The sequence below is a fragment of the Mustela nigripes genome, chromosome 14 (genome assembly GCF_022355385.1).
Source record: "Mustela nigripes isolate SB6536 chromosome 14, MUSNIG.SB6536, whole genome shotgun sequence".
In the NCBI taxonomy this organism is placed as follows: Eukaryota; Metazoa; Chordata; class Mammalia; order Carnivora; family Mustelidae; genus Mustela; species Mustela nigripes.
In genome coordinates, this window is record NC_081570.1 from 6104029 (window position 1) to 6111274 (window position 7246).

At 46.1% G+C, this 7246-nt stretch overlaps 1 protein-coding gene across 3 annotated transcripts in view; it reads right to left on the reverse strand.

Moving 5' to 3' along the window:
- Window positions 1–3050, reverse strand: part of LOC132000928 (solute carrier family 2, facilitated glucose transporter member 5) — a 29754-nt gene extending 26704 nt beyond the window's left edge. Inside the window, exon 1 of one of the 3 annotated variants that reach the window (XM_059374893.1) lies at window positions 2546–3050. The gene's annotated coding sequence lies outside the window, so the exon portion shown is untranslated. Of the gene's footprint in view, window positions 1–921; window positions 937–2545 lie in introns of those variants that run through there. The other 2 variants (XM_059374895.1, XM_059374894.1) reach the window with 2 other exon arrangements.
- Between the last annotated feature and the right edge of the window lie 4196 nt (window positions 3051–7246).

The following is a 7246-nucleotide window of genomic DNA, read 5'->3' on the forward strand; positions in this document are numbered from 1 at the left end:
TCAGCTTCATCTTCAGCTAGCCTTCTGCTCCCTCCCTCATCATAGATAGAAGGTTAAGTGTGTGTGTGTGTGCGCCCGCGCACGTGTGTGGCATTTTGATCCTTGCCCAGTCAAAGTGCATTGAAAGACCCACCCTGAAATGCACTTCACAACAGCCCCTGATATCCCCACGTGGCCCGGTCCGTTCCGAGATGCAGTAAGGCTCTGTCCCAGGACTATTTTTCCTCACTCGGACGTGCAACACGTGTAGTTAGTGCAGGACAGTCAGAAGAAAGGCACTCAGAGACAAGCCCCCGCCCCCACCCCCTACTCCTGGTCCTAAGAGGAAACTACCCTTAAAAGGAAAGAGACCCTGTCCTGTTATTCTAGGCTTTACTCTGTGCCCCAGCTCTAAGTCTTATTCCTGGGAGGACTTACAACTTGTATGTGACAGAAAGGCAAGGAAAGGTTAGCTGTCCTAACACCCTCTTGATCCCCGAGGCTACGGAACCACCCAGGAGGGAGGCCTCTGCCCTTTCCTATCTGATGCGTAGATGAGCACGTGGACAAAAACCTGTTTGGGTGACAGGTGCAGCGAGGGTTAATCAACCCACACCAAAAAGCACATAAAAAACTCAGATTTGGGGGTGCCTGGCTGGCTCAGTGGGTTAAAGCCTCTGCCTTCAGCTCAGGTCATGATCCCAGGGTCCTGGGATCGAGCCCCGCATCGGGCTCTCTGCTCTCTGCCTGCTTCCCCCCTCTCTCTCTGCTTGCTTCTCTGCCTACTTGTGATCTCTCTCTCTCTGTCAAATAAATAAATAAAACCTTTAAAAAAAAAAAAAAAAAAAACCTCAGATTTAAACGCCAAATCGGCAACCCTCTTGGGTCCTTCCCTCTTCGGGAGCTTTCTACCATTGCTCGATAAACTGTTTTGCTACTCACCACCCTGGTCTGGTCTACCTCTTCATTTTTCGAGGCGGCACGACCAAGAACACCAGAGAAAAAGAAATTCCGCACCGCAGTCGTCCCTGAGCAGCGCTGCCTCCTTTCGCCCCGAACATAGTAATGATGTGGAGAACAGACGCAAAAGAAATGTGTCCATTTCTGGATCCTTTGTCATTTATAGTTAACTGTTCTGAGCCTCTTGCAAAATGAGTTTTGCCTACAAGGAGATTCATAGAAAGGGCTTTTGACAAATAGAGGTATTTGATATCTTTGTGATCATAAAACTGAAATGGGTAATAAACATTTCCAGAACTAAAAAACTGCCTGCAAGCTGAACAAAAATTAATAATGTGGAACTAAGTGACCCAAAGAAGACGTTGTTCGTTTTGTGACCAACAGGAAACATTGCTGGTTCTCTAATGTTTGTGCTTTCAGGTTAAGGAAACTTTCTCTTAAGATATCCATGATTTATGGAAACGTGATAAAGTATTCATTTGTGAGCACACCCTAGCCTTTCTCTCCACCTGAACCCGCTGAAATTCAAAAGGTCTCAGTAGGGTGCCGGGGTGGCTCAGGTCCTGAGATCAAGTCTCACATCCGGCTCTCTGCTCGGCTGGGAGTTGGCTTCTCCCTCTCCCTCTCCCTTTGTGCTCTCTCTCAAATAAATTAAAAAAAAAAAAATCTTCATTTTTCTTTTTTTTAGAAAAAAGGTCTCAGTAAGTATTCTTTCCTCCACGGCAATTATAATCATTTGCATAAGTTCAAAAGGAAGCTGTTCTCCTAACAGGACACCAGTGGAAACATTGGGTTACTTTACCAAAGCTTTAGCTAGAATGTTGCATTTGAGAGACATGCATAGACTCAGATGTGACCAGACAGCTTTAAGGAACTGAGGCTGACTTTATGAAACATGGTGCCAGTAGAGCCCCTTGGAAATGTTGTCTTGAGACCTTGTTTACTGAGGTTCCAGCAGCAGGAAACTCAGGATATTTGGGGACCTCAAGAAGAGGGATGCACCCAGATCTACAGGTGATGAGGAAACAGAAGGCAAACGGAGGACAAAGCAGAAGCTGATGCCACGCCCCCTCCCCTTGCCCCACCCCCTCCCCTCCCCTCCCCCCTACCCTGGGACAAGTGTGACATTCCTCAGGCACTCCTGGCTGCCGTCAAGGAAAAACAAAGAGTTAACCTGTAGAGATCACAATCTTGCAAGATCCGAGTCTCCCTCAGTTCACAAATGTCCTAGTGATTTATAAGGAAGAGGATTTCTTATCAATAGCCTAACTTCCAGAGACCCATAACTCAGTTCCTGAGGCAGAAGGAAATGTAAATAAAGTTGAATTTCTTCTAAACCTAAAGCTCATTGACAAGGACGCGAGATGGAGGAGTGTGACATTCCATCGGGAAATTCTCAACGGTCTTCCTGTTAGAGCCTCATTAGAAAAACAGCCTTGGCTGGGAGATAACCAAACCTCCGGTGTCCTGACGGTCTGCTTTAGCATCCGACAGCCCTTCTGAACACCTCTTTGTCCTCACCTCCCCACCCCCTGAGTGTCTAATCAGCCACTCTAGCAGCTCTTTCTGCCCACGGGTCCTGTCCCTGTGCTTTAATAAAACTCACCTTTTTTGCACCAGAAATGTCTTAAGAATTCTTTTTTGGTTGTTGGCTCTGGACCCCACTTATAGTCTAAATCTTCATCCTTTGGCACTGAATGAGGGGCTTTGAGTCTTGACGTCTGGACTCTGAGTTTCGGTGCAAAGTTGGTGAGTCGGTGAGTCGGCGAGTCGGCGAGTCGGTGAGTCGGCGAGGACTTTCTCTCCTTTTCCTTTCCTCTGGTTTCGGGGCCCCCGCGAGGAGTGTGGTCTTACTGTCGATTGCTCGGGCTGCAGTCCTCTAGCCCCTGGCTACTCCACGGGGAGGAGAAAGTCTGCCTTTTGGCTGGAAGTCAGTGCCCTGACCAGAATGGTAATAAGACCCAGAAACTTGATGGCCTCTCTTTATTCCTGTTCTTATAGAAAGTGGTCTCTCCTGGGCACGGGACAGCCCCCTAAGTCACCAGGATGGCTGCCAATCTTAAGACTCCCGTGTGAGGTTTCCTCCTGACTGATCTAACGTGATCCCCTCCACATCCCTGGTCTAGCCACTTCTGGCCGCGGGACCTCTACTGGGAGCCGGCTGAAACCGGTACCTGAATGAATTAAAACCCAACGGGGGACCGTTTCCTAGGAAAGTTGGCTGTAAGGACCACATGTGTTGGAATGTCGCTTAGACCATGATGGATTTCTATCTTTACAGTTTTCTGTCAATGTCCTCTACTAACTACTTAAAGCTACAAAGTTGGGTAATTCCCCCTTGCAAAAACCTTTCTAGTATTTTCCAGGGGTTAAAAATGGCAGGGCAATAGCGCAACTTCCAGATCCGCACAGTAAAGGGTGCGATGGGGAGGGGGAGGGACACCCCATCCCTCCTACTGGCCTTTTACGGCAGGAATGCTTTTGCGGGCAGGCAGGACTGTGATCCATAGTGATGTCCTGTGTGAGGGACGCCTCCAGTCGCTTTTGACACCCAGGAATCTCTGACGCCTCCTGCGTGGGACACCAGCCAGGAGTTGGGGGTGGGGTTCGGTAATGGATTTTCTTTACTCTTCTGGGAGTGTGGCCTCCGCAGGCTTCTTCAGTTCCCAAGGACTCCCCCTTGGGGTGCCTTTTAACCCCCTGGAAACAATTCAGATTGCAAAACTTAGGACAGGACTGAGCTTCTGGAACACCGCATGGCTTCCGTGGGATCTATCGGTGAGATCTCCTCTGCAGGAAACAGGGCAAAAGGGCCCAGGGCACCTTCGTTGCTCTTAGTGAGGCCTTCATTGCTCTACACCAGGACCCTGACCTAAGAGCCTCTCACAGAATGCGGTTACCTGCTTATGTCTTACTAGTAAACCCCCGCCTGACATACTGGACGGTAATGATCTGACTAAGCCGCCTCCTGGTTAACCCAGGTTGCTGGAGGATACGCAGGCCGTCCCTAGCAAATGGGACTCTGACTTTCTCTTTTTCTGTTTCTTTTAATAGACGTGGGGGCTTCTCCCTTACTCGGTTCCTGGGCTAATGGCTGTAACTGGAGTCATCTGGGTTGTCTCCCTCCCAATGGGGACTTTAAGGAATATTCCCAAGCAGCCGCCCAAACTCCCTTTGTTTCAGGGAAATTCATGGACTTCGCCCAACCCCCCCCCCCCCTTGTTGGTGGGAAAGCATGGGGTCTGCTCCTCTGTTAGAGCTGTGAGCTCTGAAGCCCGGACCACTTTCTCTGCCTTCTGGCAACACGTTGTATCTTCTATCTCCGCTTTTTCCTGTTTCTGCACCAGCTTGGGTGCGGCCTGCGTAACTGGCTTCTAGACCATTCTTAGTGCCTCGGGCCCCTGGCTCCTTCCCCCTTCACTGCCCAGGAGCAAGAAGAGCCCTGCCTGGACCTGACACACCCCCACTCCGGATTTCCCCCCCAGGGTCTCACATGAAAACTGAAAACGGGGTGGGCCAGGTGGAACATAAGTCAGTATTCGAACTAAGTTGGTTTGTTGGTTTAATTAAGACAGACATGTCTTTAAAGTTGTCGGTACTAAATGTAGAACTTATTCTATCGAGGTTTGCTGAAGGTCAAATAAGCTCATATTATCTCTGTTGCAATTTGTTAGCAAAAAGATGACTAAACTGGTGGTTAATTGTCTCAGAGTTTTCATGGGTAATTGTTCAGAGAGCTTTCCAAGTCTTTGGTAACCTGAGACTTTGAAGTTTTGTTTGAATGATAAATGGAACTAAGTTTATTGGACATCTAGGTCTTTCCAAATAGGATAAAGTGTTAAGTCATTATTAATGGGCATAGGTTTGTGCTTTTGACTTCTTATTGCAAAGAAACCAAGGATATTTAACTCTGTTGGTAAACATCTAAAGAATTTTGGTGTAATCGTTCCCAGTTGGTTACTCCTTAGTCTTCACTGGAGATGAAGGTTTCTAAAGAAGGCAGAATTTTAAATGACTGATGGGAATGCCTTTTTGCTGAAGGTAAAAGAAGGTAATTTTGTCCTAAATGAGACTGGTTGTTTGGAGAGAAATGGCTTTGGACAAAATCTGAATGAAAAGGAAAGTTGTAGAAAGTTTGTGATGGGGAAACTTTGGAACGTATTTTTTTTTTTTAAAGATTCTATTTATTTATTTGACAGACAGAGATCACAGGTAGGCAGAGGCAGGCAGAGAGAGAGGAAAGGAAGCAGGCTCCCTGCTGAGCAGAGAGCCCAATGCGGGGCTGGAGCCCAGGACCCTAGGATCAGGACCTGAACTGAAGGCAGAGGCTTTAACCCACTGAGCCACCCAGGCGCCCCTGGAACGGAATTTCAGGCGTGGTCAGGACAGACTAAGATCGAAATAGATTTTATTTATTTATTTATTTATTTTTTAAATAGACGGATTTTAAAATACACTGTATAAGAATGAAAGGCTGCTTTCTCTCTGTTCAGAAAGACAGAGTTTTCTCTTTTTTTTCCTTTTTTTTAAATTTTTGTTTTTTTTAAGATTTCATCTATTTATTTGACAGACAGAGATCACAAGTAGGCAGAGAGGCAGGCAGAGAGAGAGAGAGAGAGAGAATGAGGAGGAAGCAGGATCCTTGCTAAGCAGAGAGCCTGATGCGGGGCTCCATCGCAGGACCCTGGGATCACGACCTGAGCAGAAGGCAGAGGCTTTAACCCACTGAGCCACCCAGACGCCCAGAAAGACAGAGTTTTCTTAAATTAATTGATCTGCTGTTAAGAAGAAAATGTAAACAGTTGTTTTCTCTTTGTCTGTCTAGAAAAACCAGTTTCTACAATTTGCCTGTCAGATCTTTAACATCCTAATCCTACTTAGGCATGAGCTTAAAACTTTCAAAGGTTTTAACAAATTTTCACAAGATTTAAATTGTAAATGAAGTCTCTTTAACTCATTAGGCGTTCTCCTTGGTATGCTAAGTTACTCAGGAAGTTACTGCTCAACCAGTAACAGACTTTGAGTGACATTAGGGTAAACGCTATAACTATTCCAGAGGTTCTATGCAATTCCTAAAGTTTTAATGTTTTGATAAGGTCATCACTTGGTACTTTAATTATCGAAGTGTTGTGTGTCAAAGAGATGACCCGATGTCTTTGCCTGCTCTATGTCATTAGGTCTTTAACCATGTCCATTCTGAGCTTTTGTCATTTATAATTATTCTAATTCCCTTGTAAAATGAGTTTCATCTTCAGGAGATTCACAGAAAGGACTTTTAGGACAAATACAGGTATTCAACCTATTGAAAATCCTAAAACTGGGGCGCCTGGGTGGCTCAGTAGTTTAAAGCCTCTGCCTTTGGCTCAGCTCCTCATCTCAGGGTCCTGGGATTGAGCCCCGCATTGGGCTCTCTGCTCAGCAGGGACCCTGCTTCCTCCTCTCTCTCTGCCTGCCTCTCTGCCTATCTGTGATCTCCTCTGTCAAATTAAAACAAAAAATCTTTAAAATCCTAAAACTGAAATAGGTAAGAATTTCCAGAACGAACTAAAGCTGCGTTCAAACTAAACCAGAATTAGTAACATGGGGCTAAATTAACTAGAACATTATAGTGTTGTGACTTTTGTTTGAAACATTGCTGGCAGGACGCCTGGGTGGCTCAATCTGTTAAAGTGTCGGCCTTTGGCTCAGGTCCTGATGCCAGGGTCCAGGGATCCAGCCCCGCATCAGGCTCCTTATTCAGTGGGAAGTCTGCTTCTCCCTCTACCTGCCCCTCCCACTGCTTGTGCTCTCTCTTTCTCACACAAATAAATAAATAAAACCTTAAAAAAAAAAAAAAAAAGGAACATTGCTGGTTCTCTAATGTTTGCTCTTGCAGACTAAGGAAACTTTTTCTTAAGATATCTCTGACTTACAGAAATGTAGAAATAGGGGCGCCTGGGTGGCTCAGTGGGTTAAAGCCTCTGCCTTCAGCTCAGGTCATGATCCTGGGGTCCTGGGATGGAGACCCACATCGGGCTCTCTGCTCAGCAGGGAGGCTGCTTCCCTCTCTCTCTCTACCTGCCTCTCTGCCTACTGGTGATCTCTGTCAAATAAATAACTAAAATCTTAAAAAAAAAAAAAAAAGAAATGCAGAAATACTCATTTGTAAACAAATCAAAGCATTCAAGCTTTCTATCTGAACCTTCTGAAACCCAAAAGGTCTCAGGAAGTTTTCCTTCTTCCATGGCCATCCTAGTCATTTGCCCAAGTTCAAGAAGTTGTTCTCCTTGTAAGAGGACACCATTGGGACCATGGGTTATTATTATTT